This window comes from Mastigoproctus giganteus, chromosome 11, assembly GCF_048544385.1.
Source record: "Mastigoproctus giganteus isolate SK-2022 chromosome 11, ASM4854438v1, whole genome shotgun sequence".
NCBI classification, from domain to species: Eukaryota; Metazoa; Arthropoda; class Arachnida; order Uropygi; family Thelyphonidae; genus Mastigoproctus; species Mastigoproctus giganteus.
This window is the reverse complement of record NC_143585.1, coordinates 143,756,638-143,778,379: the sequence shown is the minus strand read 5'-3', so window position 1 is coordinate 143,778,379 and position 21,742 is coordinate 143,756,638. Positions and strand designations below refer to the sequence as shown.

Below are 21,742 nucleotides of genomic sequence, written 5' to 3'. Positions count from 1 at the left end.
CTGTTGCAGTAGCAGTATGCAACACTAACTCGACAAGTATTGGCATGCGCACAGTCTGCTCACTAGCAACAGGGAGAGTGCCTCCAGCAGCAGTTATGGAAAGTTCACACAGTAAACATAAGATCTTGCACCAGTCCCGCAAATTAAATGATCACCCTCTTTTAGATATGGTGAAGAGTGGAACATTATACAGTATTATATTTTTGTAGACTAATATTTGTTAGATTGCATTTCTCTGTAGACTAAGAAAGAAAAGTTAAAAGGTTAGTCAGACTAATAAGGAAAATATTCAATGAGAATAAGGATAGAGATGAGAATATTTCAGCATAAAAGTTAGTTTATCCATTTATAAATGTGTATTTTGATCTTTTTGAGCTGTATTTCTAAATGAAATTGAAGGGTTGATGTTTTTAAGGCATGCATTTTCTTTTCAAGCAGGTGCTGAAATATCCTCTTGTGTCCCTCCTTCCCCAAGGAGTATATGTACTGCTAGTTGAGAACTACTACTCAAAACTATGCTCCTTCAATGACTATGTAAGAAATTTGATTTGAATGAGTCCACAAGATTAATCTCCTAATATAGTTTCTGTTCATTGTCTTATTCCCGTCACTCCAAGTTATAGGTAGGAACTTAATTTCCTTTCATATAGAATATTTAATTTTTAAATAGAACTTTAGTTCTTTCCACATATTTCTGTGTAATATTGGAAATTATAGAAAGTTGTAAGGATTATCATAGCTTATTTTCTTGAGACTGACATATTGTTAATTTTTTGTGGTTTTTGAAAAAATAAAAAAATATGTTGGAAGAATTAAAAGAACTTAAACTCAATTCCCTGTGGAAAAAAAAAAAAAATGCATTCCTATGTTATAATTTGGCAAGATGCAAATTAAAAGAGAAATGATGTTGGGTTATAATTGAACTAAGTTTTTTTTTTTTTTTTTTTTGAATAAATGTGAATGATTCTAAGCAACCAAAATATTTTCCTTTTAAAAAATGCTGCAAAGATTAGATTTCTTGACGTAACTCTTTGGCATCGATGTCCCTGCTCCGTCTTCGCCAGTGAGAATTCCTTCAAACAATTGCAATTTCTTTTGCACTTGCTTGAATTTCAAATAAATTCGTGAAGTTTTCTGATTTTAGAATAAGATAAAAAGCCGAGAATATTTCATTTATCTGTATAGTACTCAGAAATATTCAGAAATAATTAATATTTAATAAACATGTAATTAAAAACCTTACATTCTCTTGATCTGTTTCTGTTGTCATTTCAATTTCGTTATCTCTTTCATTTTACTAAACACTAATTCGGTAAATTCTTCAATAATGCAATCGGTTGTCCAATACTTCTGCTGCTCTATCTTGAAAATGTGGTCAATGCAACTTTTCCATCTTTCTTGAGTTATGCTAACTATTCCTTGTTTCATGTATTTTGTCAGATGCATCATATTCAGATCTCCTTGAATATTTTTATTTTGAATAAAATTTTTTGTTTGAGCTCATATTAATTCAATAGAGATTAAATTGCAATGATATGGTGGTAATCTTAAGATAATGTGTCCATGCTCGTGGAGTATTCTATCCGCTGTGTATGTTTTTGGAATTTCTAAATGGCTAATAATTTACAATAATTCACATTTATGCATACTAGGCTGCAACGATACATTGTGTCTCACCAACCACTCTATAATACCTTGCTTCTACAACAAAATATTCCGAGGCTTGTCTGGTTGAACGCTATGATACAGTGTATTGGATTTTCCCGAATGGAAAATCCATTTTCTGCCTTATAACTGGCAACAATTTTTTTAAAGTGGATACCTTTCTATCTACATTATAAAATTCTTGAATAGTGTGATGAATAATTCATATATCAAAATCATCTACTTTCATTAACTCTTTTCCTACACACTGATTTTTTTTTTTTTCTTACGTGGGGATTTTAATTTATCTTCCAAGTGCAACAGCAATACGTGTTCTTTTCTAATCAGCTTAATTGTTATTTCTGATAAACCTATAGCTAGAACAGCTCTTCTTGTAGATTGACTTTTATGTACAATTAAACTAACACATCTTGCTTCATCTTCAAGGTACATACTAGTACATGGCCCTTGTAGGAAGTACAGTTGGTAGAATTGCTGCCCTGCCTACACTGGGTGGAAAAGATGTAAGTTCGAGTCCCATCAGTGACTTTTTATCATTTTTATTTTTTTCATAATGTGGATGAGTTAGTCTAAGGCAAAAGTAGCATGGTTTCCCCTTTCGGAAACTCTGGTTTTTCATTGAGAAAAACAGAAAATCAATCACAGAACACATGCAATTTACAAACAGTACATACAGAGCAATATGACCTTAGTGGCTGATGCTCTTAAATCCTACTACTACAACAACAATACTAGTAAATGTCATATGTATTGCTCAGTGAGGTGCCTCTTTACTTTATCCTGCTGCAAAATGGTTTGGTCCGGTTGCCAAGGCACAGAAATATGTTCCACTCGCCAACAAACAATAATGTTCTAGTTCAGGTAGCAACTTGTAACGTACTGCATTAGCGCACACGTATCTTCCATCTCATTCTAGGAGATATGATGTCACATTCAGAGCAAAGAAAACAATTTTAAATGTGAATCTGTATTATTGTGGGTTTTTATTGCATTAAAACTAGGTTTTAATAATAAAAATAGGCAAAAATTTATTTTTTTTAACATCTGGTTATAAAATAAATAAATTTACTGTAATATAAATAAGCCAATATTGAATTTTTTTGTATAATTAGAGTATTATATTAAGAAACAACCATTTTTTATATTAAAAAAAATTAAAATATTTCCCATGCCTGTGCCCGTACCTAGATACAGTACTGGCATGGGAAATGATTGCTAAAGTGTATTCTACATCTACATTGGTACAGAAATGTATATGTAATAGTATATATATATCTTAACAAAAAACTACCTTATGCAAATTGCTAATGCTAATACTGCTCTAAAACAATGTATAGCTCTCATTACTCCAAAATTAACTTTGTTTCTTGTGAAAGCCATGCATTTACAGTTTGGTATGGATATATAAACAAATACTGATTTTAAACCACTTTCCCCTTTCATAAATATATTTGGCACCCTCCACTTTGTCAAATGTGAAGCTGTCTGTTATGCATCATGCAACACAGCGGCAATCCCTAAGGCAGAATGCGCTGGTCCCAAAGGAACTAGTTTTTGTAAGTGACTCTATTGTCAGGGAAACGGGGAACATATTGTGTAAAAAGGATAGATGGAACAGGACCAGGGTATGTCTGCCAGAAGCAAAGGTTGATGACATTGTAGGGCAGATATCATCCTTTAAGGGCACAAAGGGTGATATTGTTGTACACGTTGGCACTAACGATATTAAGAGTAGGAGACCGACAGAATTACTTAACAAGTACAAGACAATGCTGAAAAAAAGCCGTGAGTTAGGGTTGAATTTGAAAGTGTCTGCAATTCTGCCCAGACATGATAGGAGGGAGTATATGATGAGAGCCTTGTTGATCAATTCGACCCTGGAGAGATTGTGCAAGGTTCAAGGGGTTGAATTTTTTTCAGCCTGGTCTGTGCTTGTTAACAGGAGAGTACAGGGATGGGATAAATAGAAAGGGGGCAAGAATATTTGCTGATGCTATCGAGGCAGAGTTAGGTGGGTCCGAAAACTGCTAGCTTGGGGGGATACATGGAATAATAAATTAACAGTAGTCGCTGGCAGAGGTAAAAGTGATTCTTGCACTACTTCTATTGAATTGCCATTGGGCAGCAGCCTGGAAAGCAAGACAATGAGAATTTCCAGGACTGCTGGGAGTCATAGTGGAACAAGTAAATACATGGGCTGTGTTAGGGTAACGAAGAATAGAAACAGATGCATGTATACTTGCATGTACACCAATGCTAGGAGTATAGTTAATCGGTTCCATGAACTTGAAGTGCTAGTCAAGACATCAAAGGCAGATATTGTTGGGATATCAGAGACATGGTGTCACATAGAAATAAGAAGTGCAGAACTGGAATTTGGGGAGTACAATGTGTACAGAAAGGACAGACAGAACAGGAGGGGTTATGTTGTTAGTTAAGAAACACATAAAATCTAAGGAGGTGCATCCAACTGATGTTGGTGGACAATGCAATGTTGAGTCTGTTTGGTGTGACATAAGCACTGGGAAAGGAAAAATGAGATTAGGTGTGTGTTATAGGCCTAATGAATGTGATGAGTATAATGAGCAATTGTGCAGAGAAATAGTGGGCCAGTAAATTAGAGTGTCTTATAATGGAGGATTTTAATTTCCCAGATATTGACCAGAATTTGTGGGTTAGTCATTCACACACTAGCAAGGCTTTTGTGGATTTATTGGATGATTGTTTTCTACAGCAGCATGTTCGGGAGGCAACTAGAGGGAGTAATTCTGTTGATCTGATTATCAGTAGTGATTCTACATGCATCAAGAATCTGCAGATAAATGAACCACTAGGTGGCAGTGATCACAGTGTGCTGAAGCAGGATTTACTCAAAGAGGTAACTACCATCAAGGGTAAAGGGAAGGGTTTTTGCTTTCGTAAAGGCAACTACGGTGGTCTGAGACAGTATTGAAATTCTATACGGTGGAACCAACTAATGATGTTACCAACAGCAAATTCAAAATTCAAAGAATTAATCTTGGAAGCCACTAGGCTTTTCATACCAACAAGGGAATATTGTTCAAGATTTAGGCCTAAATGGATGTCAGATGAACTAATTAGACATGTGACAGAGTAGAAACATGCATGGAATACATATAAATTAACATGTGACACAGACGCCTATGATAGATATAAGCTGGTCTGTAACCAAGTTACAAAGGAGGTTCGCAGGCGAAGGCAGATTACGAGAAATCTTTGGCAAAGGATGCAAAGAAAAACAGCAAAGAGTTTAGAAGGAAGGGAATGAAACAGATGTCCACATGATATCGATGGTTCAACTGTTGATAATCCTGCTCAGGTAGCTAACAAACTGAATGAATATTTTGCATCGACATTCACACTTGAGGAGTCATTCAGGGAGAGGAAAGCCAGAGGTGTATTCAACTCTGGCAGTTAGCTAGATAATCTTGTAATAACTGAGAGTAAAGTGGTGGAGAAATTGTTGAAGATAAACACAAGAAGGGCACCTGGGATGGATGGAATCTATCCAGTTATATTAAAGGAGGTGGCAAAGGAAGTAAGCAAACCCTTAGCCATAATTATGAGAGCTTCCCTGGACTCAGGGGAGGTACCCATGGACTGGAGATATGCAAATGTGACCCCAATCCACAATTGAGGATCAAAGGGAGACACAGGTAATTACAGGCCTGTTAGTTTAACTGCTGTTCCAGGGAAATTAATGGAGGCACTGGTTAAAGAAGCATTGCAGGAACCTCTAGACAAGACTTCAGTTATAGCTCGGAAACAGCATGGGTTTGTTAAGGGGAAGTCTTGTCTGACTAATTTGATTGTAAACTATGATGTAGTCACAAAGGAACTGGATGCAAAGAATAACTTTGATATCATATATTTGGATCTTAGAAAAGCCTTTGATACTGTTGCACGTGGAAGACTACTGCACAAATTGGAGCAGTGTGGCTTTGGAGGCAAATTGCTGCTATGGATAAAAGGATGGTCGAGTGGGAGAAGATAGAGTGGTAATCAATGGACACTGCTCTTCATGGACTAATGTTATTAGTGGAGTCCCTCAGAATTCAGTGTTGGGTCCATTGTTGTTTTCAGTATTTATAAATGATACTGATGATGGTATATCAGGCTTAATGTCCAAGTTTGTAGACGATATGAAGGTTGGCAGGGTTGTTAATGACACTAATGACAGTACACTGCTGCAACAGGATCTAGAAAAGTTGAGCAGATGGGCTGAGAGGTGGCAAATGAAGTTTAGCATTAGTAGAGGCATTTGATGCAAGAAAGCAAGCTTATGCAGCATCAGCCAAAAAAAAAAAAAACCCACTTCCACTTCACCCCTCTGTTCGTTCAAAATACCTGTCCAGCTGAGCCTTAAACTTATTTAGGCTATCAACCTCCACCACAAGGGATGGAAGTCTGTTCCACCAATCAACCACCCGCTGGCTAAAGGCAAATTTCCGCACGTCTATCCTACATCTGTCCTTCCTCAATTTGAATCTATGCCCTCTCAGGTGATTTTTCTGAGCTAGGGGAAGAATCCCATCAGCATTGAGCACGCTCAAACCATTCAAGGCTTTATACACCTCTATCAGATCACCTTGCTGGTGCCTAGTCTCCAGACACTGTAATTTGCAAAACTTAAGCCTTTCTTCATAAGAGCACCCCTTTGTTCCATTCACTAATCTTGTTGCCCTTCTCTGTACTCGTTCCAGCAGCTCTACATCCTTCTTGAAATGAGGCCTCCAGACCTGTATACAGTACTCTAGGTGTGGCCTGACCATCGCCTTATACAATGGAATAATCACCTCCTTATCCCTGCTGGAAAAATTCCTGTATATCATTGACAATACTCCATGAGCTACTCTTGCAGCCCGTCTGCACTGCTCAGAGAACTTCATATCTGCCTGCACAACCACCCCCAAGTCCCTTTCATTCTCTACCACTGTCAGTGTAGTACCACAGAGTTGATACGTTGCTCTCGGGTTGCTGTTTCCCATGTGAAGTACTTTACATTTGTCAATGTTAAACTTCATTTGCCACCTCTCAGCCCATCTGCTCAACCTTTCCAGATCCTGTTGCAGCAGCATAGTGTCAGTATTGTCCTTGACAACCCTGCCAACCTTTGTATCGTCTGCAAACTTGGACATTAAGCCCGATATACCATCATCAATATCATTTATAAATACAGAAAACAATAATGGACCCAAAACTGAGCCCTGAGGGACTCCACTAATAACATCAGTCCACGATGAGCAGTGTCCATTGATTACCACTCTCTGTCTTCTCCCCCTCAACCACCCCTTTATCCATAGCAGCAATTTGCCTCCAATGTCACACTGCTCCAATTTGTGTAGCAGTCTTCCATGTGCAACAGTATCAAAAGCCTTTCTAAGATCCAAGTATATAATATCAAAGTTATTCCCTGCATCCAGTTCTTTTGTGACTGCATCATAGTATCCAATCAAGTTGGTCAGGCAAGACTTCCCCTTAACAAAACCATGCTGTGTCTGAGCTATAACTGAAGTCTTGTCTAAATGATCCTGCAGTGCTTCTTTAACCAGTGCCTCCATTAATTTTCCTGGAACAGAAGTTAAGCTCACAGGTCTATAATTACTTGTGTCAGCCTTTGATCCTCCTTTGTGAATTGGGGTCACATTTGCACATTTCCAGTCTATGGGTACCTCTCCTGAGTCCAAGGAAGCTCTCATAATTATGGCTAAGGGTTTGCTTACTTCCTTTGCTGCCTCCTTTAATATAACTGGATAGATCCCATCCACCCCGGGTGCCTTTCTTGTGTTTATCTTCAACAGTTTCTCCTCCACTTTACTCCCAGTTATTTCAAGATTCTCTAGCTTACTGCTAGAGTTGAATACACCTCTGGCATTCCCCTCGCTGAATAACTCCTCATGTGTGAATGTCGATGCAAAATATTCATTTAGTTTGTTAGCTACCTGAGCAGGATCATCAACAGTTGACCCATCAATATCAAGTGGACCAATCTGATTCATCCCCTTCCTTCTAGAGTTTACATAAGTAAAGAACTCTTTGCTGTTTTTCTTTGCATCCCTTGCCAAGGATTTCTCGTAATCTGCCTTCGCCTGCCTAACCTCCTTTGTAACTTGGTTGCATATCAACTTGTATCTATCATAGGCTTCTGTGTCATGTGTTAATTTGTATGTATCCCATGCATTTTTCTTCTCTGCCATATGCCTCATTAGTTCATCTGACATCCATTTTGGCCTAACCCTTGAACAATATTTCTTAGTTGGTATGTAAAGCCTAGTAGCTTCCAAGATAAGTTCTTTGAATGCTTCCCATTTTGAATTTGCTGTTGGTAACATCATCAGTTGGTCCCACTGTATAGAATTTAAATACTGTCTCAGTCCATCGTAGTCGCCTTTACGGAAGCAATAACCCTTCCCTTTACCCCTAATGGTAGTTACCTCTTTGAGTAAATCCCACTTCAGCACACTGTGATCACTGCCACCTAGTGGTTCATTTATCTGCAGATTCTTAATGCATGAAGAATCACTGCTGATAATCAAATCAAGAGTATTACTCCCTCTAGTTGCCTCCCGAACATGCTGATGTAGAAAACAATCATCCAATAAATCCACAAAAGTCCTGCTAGTGTGAGAGTAACCAGCCCCCAAATTCCAGTCAATATCAGGGAAATTAAAATCTCCCATTATAAGACACTCTGATTTACTGGCCCACTCTATTTCCCTGTACAGTTCCTTTTTATACTCATCAGAGTCATTAGGCTTATAGCACACTCCTACTCAATTTTGATCTCCCAATGTTTATGTCACACCAAACTGACTCCACACTGCACTGTCCAGCGATGTCGACTGGCTTCACTTCCTTGGTTTTTATGTGTTTCTTAACTAATAGCATAACCCCTCCTCCCTTCCTATCCTGTCTCTCCTTTCTGTAGACGTTGTACTCCCCAAATTGCAGTTCTGCATCCCATACATCTGTGTGACACCACGTCTCTGATATCCCAACAATATCTGCCTTCGATGTTCTGAGCAATACCTCAAATTCATCAAATTTATTTACTAAACTCCTAGCATTGGTGTACACGCAAGTATACCTGCACCTGTTTCTATTCTTAGCTACCCTAACACAACCCATGTGTTTACTTGTACCGCAATGGCTCCCAGCAGTCTCTGAAATACCATGCATCTTGTTTTTCAGGCTTCTGCTCATTCTAATAGAAGCAGTGCAAGAATCTCTTTCACCTCTGCCAGTGGCTACTGTCAATCTATTGGTCTTTGTCTCCCCCCAAGCTAGCAGTTTTCCGACCCACCTAACACTGCCTCGATAGCATCAGCAAATATTCTTGCCCCCTTTCTATTTAAGTGTATCCCATCCCTGTAGAAGCAATCTCTCCTGTTAACAAGTACAGTCCAGGCTGAAAAAAATTCTACCCCTTGAGCCTTGCACAATCTTTCCAGGGCCGAATTGATCGACAAGGCTCTCATCATATACTCCCTCCTGTCGTGTCTGGGCAGAATTGCAGACACTTTCAAATTCAACCCTAATTCTCGGCTTCTGTTCAACAGTGACCTGTACTTGTTAAGTAATTCTGCGGGTCTCCTACTCTTAATATTATTAGTGCCAACGTGTACAACTATATCACCTTTTGTGCCCTTAAAAGATGATATTCGCTCTACAACGTCATCAACCTTTGCCCCTGGCAGACAAATTGGAGCAGTGTGGCTTTGGAGGCAAATTGCTGCTATGGATAAAAGGATGGTCAAGTGGGAGAAGACAGAGTGGTAATCAATGGACACTGCTCTTCATGGACTAATGTTATTAGTGGAGTCCCTCAGGATTCAGTGTTGGGTCCATTGTTGTTTTCAGTATTTATAAATGATACTGATGATGGTATATCAGGCTTAATGTCCAAGTTTGTAGACGATATGAAGGTTGGCAGGGTTGTTAATGACACTAATGACAGTACACTGCTGCAACAGGATCTAGAAAAGTTGAGCAGATGGGCTGAGAGGTGGCAAATGAAGTTTAACATTGACAAATGTAAAGTACTACATATGGGAAGCAGTAATCCCAGAGTAATGTATAAACTCTGTGGTACCACACTGACAGTGGTAGAGAATGAAAAGGAACTGGGGGTAATTGTGCAGGCAGATATGAAGTTTTCTGAGCAGTGCAGATGGTCTGCAAGAGTAGCTCATGGTGTCTTGTCAATGATATACAGGAATTTTTCTAACAGGGATAAGGAGGTGATTATCCCCTTGTATAAGGCAATGGTCAGGCCACACCTTGAGTACTGTATACAGGTCTGGAGGCCTCATTTGAAGAAGGATGTAGAGCTGTTGGAACGAGTACAGAGAAGGGCAACAAGATTAGTGAATGGAACAAAGGGTTGCTCTTACAAAGAAAGGCTTAAATTTTGCAAATTACAGTTTCTGGACACTAGGCACCTGCGAGGTGATCTGATTGAGGTGTATAAAGCCTTGAATGGTTTGAGCATGCTCAATACTGATGGGATTCTTCCTCTTGCTCAGAATAATCACCTGAGAGGGCATAAATTCAAATTGAGGAAAGACGGTTGTAAGATAGATGTGCAGAAGTTTGCCTTTAGCCAGCAGGTGGTCGATTGCTGGAACAAACTTCCATCTGTTGTTGTAGAAGTTGATAGCTTAAATAGATTCAAGGCAGAACTTGACAAACATTTGGAGCGAGTGGATGGGTGAAATAAGGGTGTTTTTTTTTTTTTTTGGCTGATGCTATATAAGCTTGCTTTCTTGCATCATGTGCCTTTGCTAATGCAGATGATGCCCTCTAATAGTATCTGACCACAATACCATCACTAGCTTATTTCAGCAGTTTAGCTCACAATGGATTAAAATACAATTTAGACTTGGAGGTTAATGAAAATGTAAATTTTCTAAATCTTAATTTTAAATATAATAATCATTTTAGAACTTGGAATAAAATATTATTTCAATGAAAATGACCTTCAGAATGAACTACAATATTTAATTTGTGTATTTTCTGAGTCTTAGAAATATTACAATGTCAGTAGTAAAAAATAGGTTACCTCCCGGCACTGAAGTAATCCATCACACAGAATCCTAAAGTGAAACTTCCATGTTATAGTCAATTAGCCTGTCAGCCTGGAGCATTTTTCCTTGATACGGATATCATCCTAATTTTTTTCTTCTTTTAATAGAGTCGTCACATGTTTTAATAATTATAAAGACACTTGAAAACAGCATTCAAGATAACAATAATAGTTTATCTAATTCAGTGCCAGCAAAATTGTAATGCTTGTTACATAGCAGTGACCTCATGGGTGGTGCAGTTGGTATAATCGCCTTCTTCCCCACACCAGGTTAAAAAAAAACCAAAGTTCGAGTCCCGCCGATGATGGGAGGAATTTTTATGGTCCTTTTTCACAATGTTGCTGAGTTAGTTGGTCTCAGGCGAGAGTAGCATAGGTTTTCCTTCCCGGAAACTCTGAATTTTCATCCAGAAAACAGAACACACACAATTTACAGACAATATACATGGAGCAATATAGCCTTAGTTGCTGATACTCCTAAAAACACCATACTACAACAGCAACAACTGCGTATGCAGTACCCCTGTAAAATATGGATACACCACAATGTCAACAGTACTTCTATTACGAAATTAGTTTGTGTGCTATTATTCCAGCACTGAAAGCCACTGTACACATGTCTTTTCCCATAATCCATTAGTAGACTTGGCCAAGATGCCGATAAAACTTAATTCCAATTACAAGTTACTTATGTATGAAGTGTTAAGGTGTGTACCAGTTTATCACAAATATCGCAGTTGAATAATATTAAACTTCCAACTTGCATGCTTCACATGCATTGTGAGAACTAGATTCACTTTTATGAAAAAAGTTCAATTTTTCTAATATTATAATGAATTGCACATGGACAGGAGATGTCTTGAAAAAATAAAAAATGCTAATTTATGATTGTCATGCCATTACATTCCAAAACTAGAAGCTATTGCTATAAGCTTATCTTTAGAAAGCTTAATGATTACATAAGTGCAACATTAAATGTGCCTTTTACTACAGTAATACCCCGACTTACACTACCCCGACTTACGCAAACTCGGAGTTATGCGGTTCTTGATTTTTTCATTTGGTGTATATCTAAAATTAGCTTGCCAGTGATTTGGAAGTCAAATCATAAAGCTTGGGTGACAGCTTCCGTTTTTGAAGACTGGTTTGGTCACCACTTCATACCCGAAGTCGAACGTTATTGCAAGTCTAAACAGATTCCATTTAAAGTGATGCTTCTTATTGACAATGCACCCGGTCAACCTCCTACCACCCTAATTAATTTCGACCCATGTGTGAAAGTTGTGTTTTTGCCTCCAAACACAACCAGCTTGCTTCAACCAATGGACCAGGGAGTCATCAAAACATTCAAGGCTTACTACACGAGGCATTCGTTTGCACATCTGAATGAATCTATGAGACAAAATAGTGAGATATTTGTTAAAGATTTTTGGAAACAATTCAATGTTTTAGATGCCGTAAGAATCATTGAAGAATCTTGGGATGAAATTCACAAAAAAAACATTGAATGGTGTCTGGAAGAAACTTTGTCCATTTTTTTCAAAAACGAGAAGAAAACAACGCCAGAAACTGATCATGTCGCTCATGTGATAGAAGTTGTTAATCTTGCCAGGCAATTAGATTTGGAAGTCAATGGTGATGTCAACGAGCTGTTGGATTCACATAGTCAGGAGCTGACAATGAATGAGCTCATAGAAATGCATGAGCAAAACGTCACTGAAGTATCCGACACTTCAGACCCAGTTCCACCAGAAAAGCACATGACAATTGCAAGCTTGACAGAAGGTCTCAGCTCAATTGAAAAGAGCTTAAAAATTTTATAAAACATAGACTCTAACGAAGAACACGTTATAGCTACAAAGCAACGAATAAAAAAATTATTAGCTTGCTACGAAGAAATTCTGCGTGAAAAAAAGTGCTGTATCTTCAGACAAATTTTAGATTTTATGAAGCCATCGACATCGAAATAGCTTTTTTACGTAACTTATTTATTTTTTTAATACATATTTTGTATTAATCATGTATAAAGAACTCAATTTTATTAAATATTTTTCTTCTAAACTAGTGTTTTTGTTAGTCTTTGGTCCCAGTTAAATAAAATTTATATGTATTTATATGCAAAGTTGTACCCCGACTTACGCAAATTCGACTTAAACGATTTTCGTTGGACCCACCTATCGTGTAACTTCGGGGTATTACTGTATTACAATAAACTATTTAAAATCTGGCACCTTTGGTGAGAGGTGCTGGATTTTAAAATTTTTTGGATTTTAGAGAGGTTGAGCATATTTTGATGGATATTAAGGACTAACAACAGGAATTGTTTGTATCTGTAAGCATTTATGTTGACTAAAAGATGGTGCTAATGGTTAAAATGTAAATAACAATTCAACTTGTTAAACATTGTTAGAATATCAATGGATGTGTTTCAGAGAAAAAAAAATACTTTCACAATAAAGAATAAGAAAGAAATTAATAATCCTTCTTAAGTTTTGGTTTGGTTTGTTTTTTTTTTTTTTTTAAGGAGCATTAGCAACTAAGGCCATATTGCTCCGGGTCATGCGGTGGTCATTCCCTGACCTTTCCGCATCCTTCGCATTTGGTGGTGACGGGTTCGAACCCCGATTTAATCAAGAAGCGTGTGCTACGCACTGCTGCTCCTTCCCACCTGGCTACAGAGATGCTCCTTCTTAAGTAAAGATTATTATAACAAGACAGTATTTATCAGTTAATATGATATTTTGTTTTTAATAATGTACTGTGGAGAAATTGTTGATTTCTGACATCTAATAACAAAGGTTGCTAAGTTTTGCATTTGTCACCACTATAACTATAGCAGAGAGCAAAACAGGTGGCCTTGAGCTGCCTGTTATTTTTCTCCCTTCTTTCATCTTGCACTGATGAGTTATGATGGTTAAAAAAAAAAAAAAAAAAAACCTTGGTTGTGTGAAATTAAATCTATCATTTGTATATGTCAGTAAATTGCTGTTAAGGGAGGAGATTATCCATAGATCCGCCTGTATCCACACTAGACACTTTCAATTTCTCTGTGCTCTCATTTCTTCTAAAGTAATTTAAAACTCACCAGCTCATGTAAGTGCTGTATGACCAGTCACATAGCTATAATTTGCAAGAGTAGTTCATGCTAAGTTACAAAGCGCACTGTATTAGAGATAGCACCAAAAGAGAAAAATTCAGTTTTATAATACTAAAGCTATATGGCTTCCTCAGAAATTATAAGATGTTTGCAGATGGAAGACTTTGTGCAGACAGTTATTGTGACAGAGCTTGGGCCTAAGTCCTTTAGAAATTACTCTGTTTATCCATGATTTTTGCTCAAGTAACTAATATCATTTTTATTCAAATAAATGAGTCAGGCCTAAGCCCCAAGCTCAGTCACCAGAAGGGAGGAGGTAAAATTGTCTCCAGGCTGTTACAACAGAAAAACAATAATACGGTAATATATTTCTCAAACTATTTCAGTACCTGCATTGAAATTAGTATCCCATCTCTTTACTAAATTGCTGCATTGGATCACTGCAGCTCATTAATAGAGGTTGTACACATAATTGAAGTTATGTTTTCAGTTGGAGGTTTCTTTTATACACTGATTCATAGCTCATTTTGGATTCAATACATTTATTCACTGTTTGATGCGCAGTCACTAATTGAAGTTACCTGTTGTCTGATGAACGATCCAAATAGGCCTGAAAATGGTCACAATAATGCCTTCTATTTTTTTTTAATGAATAACTGATTCACCTATTTGTTGATGTCATTGGATTAAAAACAATATTAGTTAATTTAGGTCAACTCATGGATAAACATAGAGTAATGATAAGCCCAATCTCTGTGACAGGTGTTCAAAAGTGTCTCCAAATAGTCACGACAGAAATGTGGCATTGCATTATTTTCTCGGTTTATTTCAATACCTCTATTGAAGTAGTACCCTACTTCTTTACTAAATTACAGACATCCTCTCCCAACTTGAAAAGTTCCTATAAATCACAGGTTGGATGCCACATGCCTTGCCAGCTTCCTGTTTGCATAGTGTGGACAATTTCATTTCTGATTGAATGATGTCTCCTAAGACCATTTCATCTGAAGGAATTGTTATCATACAACTTTTTTTAATGCATTACAGTTAAATTGTATGGGAGTGATTTTGGGTCCTTTCAGATGAACAATATTTTTTGGCGTGACTGTAGAAGTAGTTATTCTTTAGTAGCAAATAATGCAAGAAAGCAAACTTTATACAGTATCAGGCAAAAAAAAAAAAAAAAAAATCACAAAACCTTCCTATTTTACATCTCCATCCCCTCCAGCAGTTTGTCTAGTTCTTGAATTTATTCAAGCTATTCACTTCCACAGCAACAGATGGAAATCTGTTTCAGCAATCAACCACCAGCTGATTAAAAGCAAATTTCTGCACATCTGTTCTTCAACCATCCTGCCTCAGTTTGAATTTCTGTTCCATCATCCATGTAGTCTGAGCAAGAGAAAGAATACCATCAGAATTGGGCGTACTCAATTGATTCAAAGTCTTAAACACCTCAATCAGATCACCTCACCTCATAGTGGCTGATCTCCAGATGCTGCAATTTTCAGAATTGAAGACTTTCTTGATGAGAGCACCCCCTTTGTTCCCCTCACCAATCTCATTGCCCTTCTCTGTACCTGTTCCAGGAACTCTACATCCTTCCTAAGAGGCCTCCAGACCTGTATGCAGTATTCAAGATGTGGCTTGACCATTGCCTTATACAAGGAGATAATCACCTCCTTATCCATGCTATCAAAATTCATTCCTGTATATCATTGACAAAATCCCATGAGCTGACCTGGCAGACTGTCTACCCTGCTCAGAAAACTTCATATTTGACTGTACAATTACCTTCCAGGTCTCTTTCATTTTCTGCTGCCCTGAGTGTAGAACTACACAGTTGGTATGTTCCTCTGGGATTACTGCTACCCATATGCAGTACCAGTACTATGCATTTGTCAATGTTAAACTTTAATTGCCATTTCTCAGTCCATCTGCTTTATTTTTCTAGATCTTGTTGCAGGAGCAGCATACCATCATTACTGTCATTAACCACCCTGTCAACCTTTGTATCATCTGAAAACTTAGACATTAAGCCTGATAAACATTCATCAATTTCATTAATAAATACAGAAAACAATGATGGGCCGGGCATTGATCCCTGCAGAACTCCACTAATAATATTAGTCCACGAAGAGCAGTGTCATTGATAACCACTGTCTTTTCCCACTGAGCCATCCCTTTATCCATAGTAACTTTCCCACCCTTAATGCCACACTGCCCTAATTTGTACAACAGGCATTTATGTGAAACAGTATTGAAAAGTTTTCCTGAAATCCAAGTATATGATATCAAAATTTATTTTGCATCCAGTTCCTTTGTGCTGCATCATAGTATCCAATGATATCAGTCAGACAAGGTTTCCCCTTAACAAAACCATGCTGTGACTGAAGTATAACTGCGCTGCTGTATAGATGATCCCACATTACTTCTTCTTTAACCAGTGATCTCCAGTTCATAGGTACCTCCCCTGAAATAATATATACTATCATAATTATGGCTAATGGTTTGCTTACCTCTTTTGCTGCCTCTCTTAAAATAACTATATAGATCCCATCCACACGAGAAGACTGTATGTTAATCCCCAGCAATTTGTTTTTCAATTTTCCCTCAATTAATTATCACCAAATCACTTAACTTCTTGTCAGAATATGATGAACTTCTAGAATTACTCTCAATAAAGAAATCGTCGTGCATGAATGTACATGTGAAATACTTATTCAGTTTGTCTGCAACCTGAGCAGATTTAACCATCCACATCAAGTGAGCCAATGTAATTTCTGGTTTTTTTTTTTTTTTTTTTTGCATCCTTTTCTAGAGATTTCTTGTAATCTGCCTTAGCTTCCCTAACCTCTTTTTTGATTTGATTACAGAGTAGTTTATATATATCATAGGCTTGTGTTATTAGCTAATAATTTATATGCATCGCATGCACTTTTCTTTTCTGCCACATCACATTAGTTCATCTAACATCCATTTAGGCCTAAACCTGAACAGTTTTTGGTATGAAAACCCTGGTATTTCCTTGAATACCCTTTCATTTTGAATTTATGGTAATGTCATTAGTTGTTCCCACTGTGTAGAACTTAAAAACTGTGTGAGACCACTGTGGTCATCTTTACAAAAGTAAAAAACCCTTTCCTTTACTCATGATGGTAGTTATATCTTAAAGTAAATTCCACATCAATACACTATGATCACTGTCGCCTAGTAGTTCCTTTATCTGCAGCGGCTTCATGCATGAATAATCACTGCTGATAATCAGATCAAAAGTCTCTCTCTCTCTCTCTATCTCTCTCTCTCTCTTGTTGCCTCTCTAACATGCAGCTGTAGAAAACAGTCATCGAATAAATGCACAAAATTCTTGCCAGTGACCAACCCAAAGGTTCCAGTCAATATCTGGAAAGTTAAAATCCCCATTATAAGACATTCTGATTTATTGCCCACTCTATTTCTCTGTACATTAGTTTGTTGTACTTATCAGAGTCATTAGGCTTATAGCACATTCCTACTCTCATTTTTGCTTTTCCATTGTTTATGTCACACACTTACTGTACATTGCACTAGCCACCTGTGTCAACTGGATGTACTGCCTTAGATTTTATGTGTTTCTTAACTAAGAGCATAATGCCCATCCTCCTATCCTTTCTGTACACATTGTACTTCCCATATTTAAATTCTGCATCCCTTATATCTGAGTGACACCATGTCTCTGTTTGCATTTGATGACAACTACCACTTCAAATTCATCAACTTATTTACTATACTCCTAGCATTGGTGTGCATGCATGTATACATGCACCTGTTCTTACTTTTAGTTACCCTAATGCAGCCCATGTATTTACTTGTTCCACTATGACTCACAGGAGGCCTTGAAATCTCCAACACTTTTCCATACTGCTACACATTCTAATTGAAGCAGCGCAACAATGACTTTCACCTACTGATTTCGTAAGTTGCCGCTTGCTGTTCTTACTGCTGTTGTATGTGATTTTGCCAGAATATTGTAGCATGTAACGAGTAATGCAGAGGAATAATAGGGTTTTAATTGTGATAAATTGGTATCTCGAAGGTTCTAATCACTTGTTGGGCATATCTTTTTTGTGTTTATCTAAGGAATTTTTACTTTTTAGCAAGAATATAACTAATTTAACATTGCAATCATTACAGTATATCTTGAAATTGATACCATAAGGTGTAACATAATACATATTACTGCATTTAGGAATATATTAATGTAGTGTAGTATTGTGAATTAATCAATTAAACTCTATTTAAACAGAAATCATGACCCAGACTAGAGCAGAAAAGCAACAGGCACAAAGTAGCAGGAGTGCTGTGGCTCGAGGGGGGGAGAGAGAGAGAAAGAAAGAAAGAACTGAAGGGGATGATTCTCCAATGCATCACAGCCTAAAAGAATGTGCACCTTGTGAAATGTTTGCAGACCTTTCTGGAACAGTAAATGATCCAGTCAAGAAGGATGTCTATGCATGCACTAGGTGCAGAAAGTGTGAATAAATTAGGTACCAACTCAGCATTCTGATGGGCATTTATGAGAGTTTAAATTATAGGGTAGATGCCCTAGAAGGAATGAAAACTCTCAGCTGCCCAACTCAACACTAATTATTGTTATTATTATTATTAGCCATATGGTGCAGCATAAGCCTGAGGCTTATGCTGCACCAGCCAAAAAAAAATCTCAAGTTACCCTGAGAGAGAGAGAGAGAGAGAGAGAGAGAGAGAGAGAGAGAGAGAGAGAGAGAGAGAGAGAGAGAGAGAGAGAGAGAAGTAGAAAGGAATCACCAAGAAAGAGAAGGTTTCCAGCTCAAGAGAAGAGAGGAAAGAGAAGGTTTCCAGCTCAGGACCCTGGGTGTGTCAAGCCCAAACTCACCAGATGTGAGCCCCTGGAGTTAGTGATATTAAGAGTAAGAGATCCAAGGACTTAATAAGTACAGGGCAATGTTGGCAAAAAGCCATGAGTTAGCAGAATTGCAGACATTTGAAAGTGTCTGCAATTCTGCCCAGACATAATGAGGGAGTATATGTTGAGAGCCTTGTCAATTAATTTGGCATTGGAGAGAATCTAGGCAAATTGGATTGATGGGCTGAAAAATGGCAGTTGAAGTTTAACATTGAAAAATGCAAGGTACTGCACATGGGTAACAGTAACTCCAGAGTTACAAACTGTGTGGTTCTACACTCAGGGTAGTGGAGAATGAAAAAGACCTGGGGGTATTTGTGCAGTCAGACATGCTGCCAGGACAGCTCATGGTGTTTTGTCAATGGTATACAGAAACTTTGCTACAAGGGATAAGGAGATGATTATCCCTTTGTATAAAGCCATGGTTAGACCACATCTTGAGCACTGTATACAGGTGTGGAGGCCTCACTTTAGGAAAGATGTAGATCTGCTGGAATGGGTGCACGGTGCTCTTACCTACAAAGGCTTCATTTCTGAAAATTGTGCCATCTTGAGACTAGGCACCTGCTGAGACTACACACATGAAGGGGCATAAATTCAAGTTAAGGAAGGGTGGTTGCAGAATAGATGTGTGGAAATTTGCCTTTAGCCAGTGGATGGTTGATTGTTGGAACAGGATTCCAATTGTTGTTGTGGAAGTGGATGGGTTGAATAAATTAAAGGGAGAACTAGGCAAATTCTTGGAGGGTAGTGATGGGTGAACTGTTTTTTTTTTTTTTTCTGCTAATGCTATATAAGCTTGCTTTTTTGCATCATTTGCATCATCCCCCAACCCAGCAGATGTTTCTAGTCACTCAAGAGTGGAAGAGATGAGCAGAAATATTGGTGGCTCAGGGTCATTCACTAGGTTTCTCCTACTCTGTACCCATTCTACTGATACCAAGAGAGGAGAAGGAGTCTGGTGATTGATTTATAATGCCAAGTGGCTTTTAACAATTTCAGGAAATTTTTACCATCTCTCTAGAGATACATGTGGCTTAAATCTAAACATTGTGTGATAGCTTTACTGTTGTTTGCCTTGTGCAAATTCCTTTCAGAACAATGTATTTCTAACTACCCAATGTTTTTTCCATGGTGGTAGAAAATTTACAAAATAAAAATTTATTCTTTAAAATTTTGTTCCATATTTGCAACTGATGCCTATTATTTTGAATCAGCATAGTCTGGTTCTAATTGCTAACCATTCTTCAATCATGGCATGGATTTTTCAAGGGGCTGTCCTATCTGACTAATCTGATAGGTTACTATGATGCAGTGACCAAGGAACTGGATGCAAAAAATAATTTTGATATCATATACTTGGATTTTAGAAAGGCTTTTGATACTGTTGTTCTTCAGACTATTAGGAAATTTTTCAGATTATTAGAAAATTTTGTTTCACACCTTTACTCCCTTCTCAGTATCATTAATTAAGAATAGAAACAGGCAGAGCTGCAGAACTGGACTGTGTGGGGTTGCATTGACCACTCTAAAGAATATCCAGTGATACTACCCTCTTTCTCCTATCTTTTAGCCAACTCTCTAGTCCAAAAAAAGATCTTGCAGTGAAGGTAAAGAAAGCCAACACGAGAACGACGAAGGCGCCTCCGTAGCCAGGTGGGAAGGAGCAGCAGTGCGTAGCACACGCTTCTTGATTAGACCGGGGTTCGAACCCGTCACCACCAAATACGGAAAGGTCAGGGAATGACTACCGTATATCCCGGAGCAATATGGCCTTAGTTGCTAATGCTCCTAAAAACCAAATAACAAACAAACAAACGACGAGAAACGTCGAATAAACTAACAAAAACCCTCTAACAAAATAAAGCGCCTAGACCCCGCTAATCCAGATAACTTCGAAAATCCAAAGTGGATACAAACATAGTGGGAGAACTACACAAAAAAGACAGAGACCAGCCTGAGGTGCTACAACTTGATTCTGACTGCGAACAAGTTAACCCTGAACACCGGATCCATACTCAAGAAGTTAAACCGACACCTTTGGCTAAAAGAAAAAATCAAAATCAAATAGTCTTTTTAATCGGACAGAGCAGCTAGAAGCCAGAGCCAACCAAAGGACGCTCATGATGATCCTGGCTCCCTCCAACTAGGAAAACAAGTTGAAACCAAGCTGAAGGATTCCCCCTGAACCCTGCACTCCCAGAGGGGACCCCCTCTTGGATCAAGCATGCACTCTCAAGACAGCCCTATAGGACCTATTTAAAGACCAGAGCAACAGAATCTCTGCAGGCCTCAGAGGCCAAATTGTTATTTTATGGAATAAAATGGAGTCCGTTTTATTCCAAACATACTTAGAATCCGAAATAGCCACAGCTAAACTGGAAGCTTATAAGGAAGGAGGAGCAAAAAATATGCCACAGCGCGCTCCCTCCTATGCAGATGTACCGAGGACACTGGCTCAGTGTGACCACACAGCCACCCAATCAATATAAGCCAAGGAGAAATTCACCACTCAGCCACCTAACCTTGTAGTGTTGAGACCCCTTAATAAAGAGGACAAACATTCTAGTGAAGGCATTAAGCAGACAATAATTGATAAACTTTCTGATAACCTAAGGACCACAAAAATAAAATCAAAATAAAAAATAAAAGGAATCCAGGGGTGGTCATCGAAACAGCGACCACAGAGGAAATAAACAAAATAATAGCCAACCCCAAGATCACAACCCTGGGGCTCAGAGCCGAACCCCCAAGAAGGAAGGGGCCCTCCATTCTTATATATGACCTAGATATGGTTATCAAACCCGAGGACGTCATAAGAGAATTGTTTGACACAAATCTGTCCAAACACTTGCCAGATCAAAATCTAAATGATCATGTGACACCCAAGCACACCATCGAGACCAAGTCCTCAAGCACAATCAACTGGTCTGTAGAACTAAGCCCGGTA

The 21,742-nt window shown here is 38.1% G+C and overlaps 1 protein-coding gene across 1 annotated transcript in view; it reads left to right on the top strand.

Moving 5' to 3' along the window:
* The window catches only part of LOC150078492 (transcriptional regulator protein Pur-beta-like), a 247,945-nt gene that overhangs the window by 14,351 nt on the left and 211,852 nt on the right, over positions 1-21,742 (top strand). Inside the window, exon 2 of the mRNA XM_090384653.1 lies at positions 439-534. The gene's annotated coding sequence lies outside the window, so the exon portion shown is untranslated. The remainder of the gene's footprint in view (positions 1-438; positions 535-21,742) is intronic.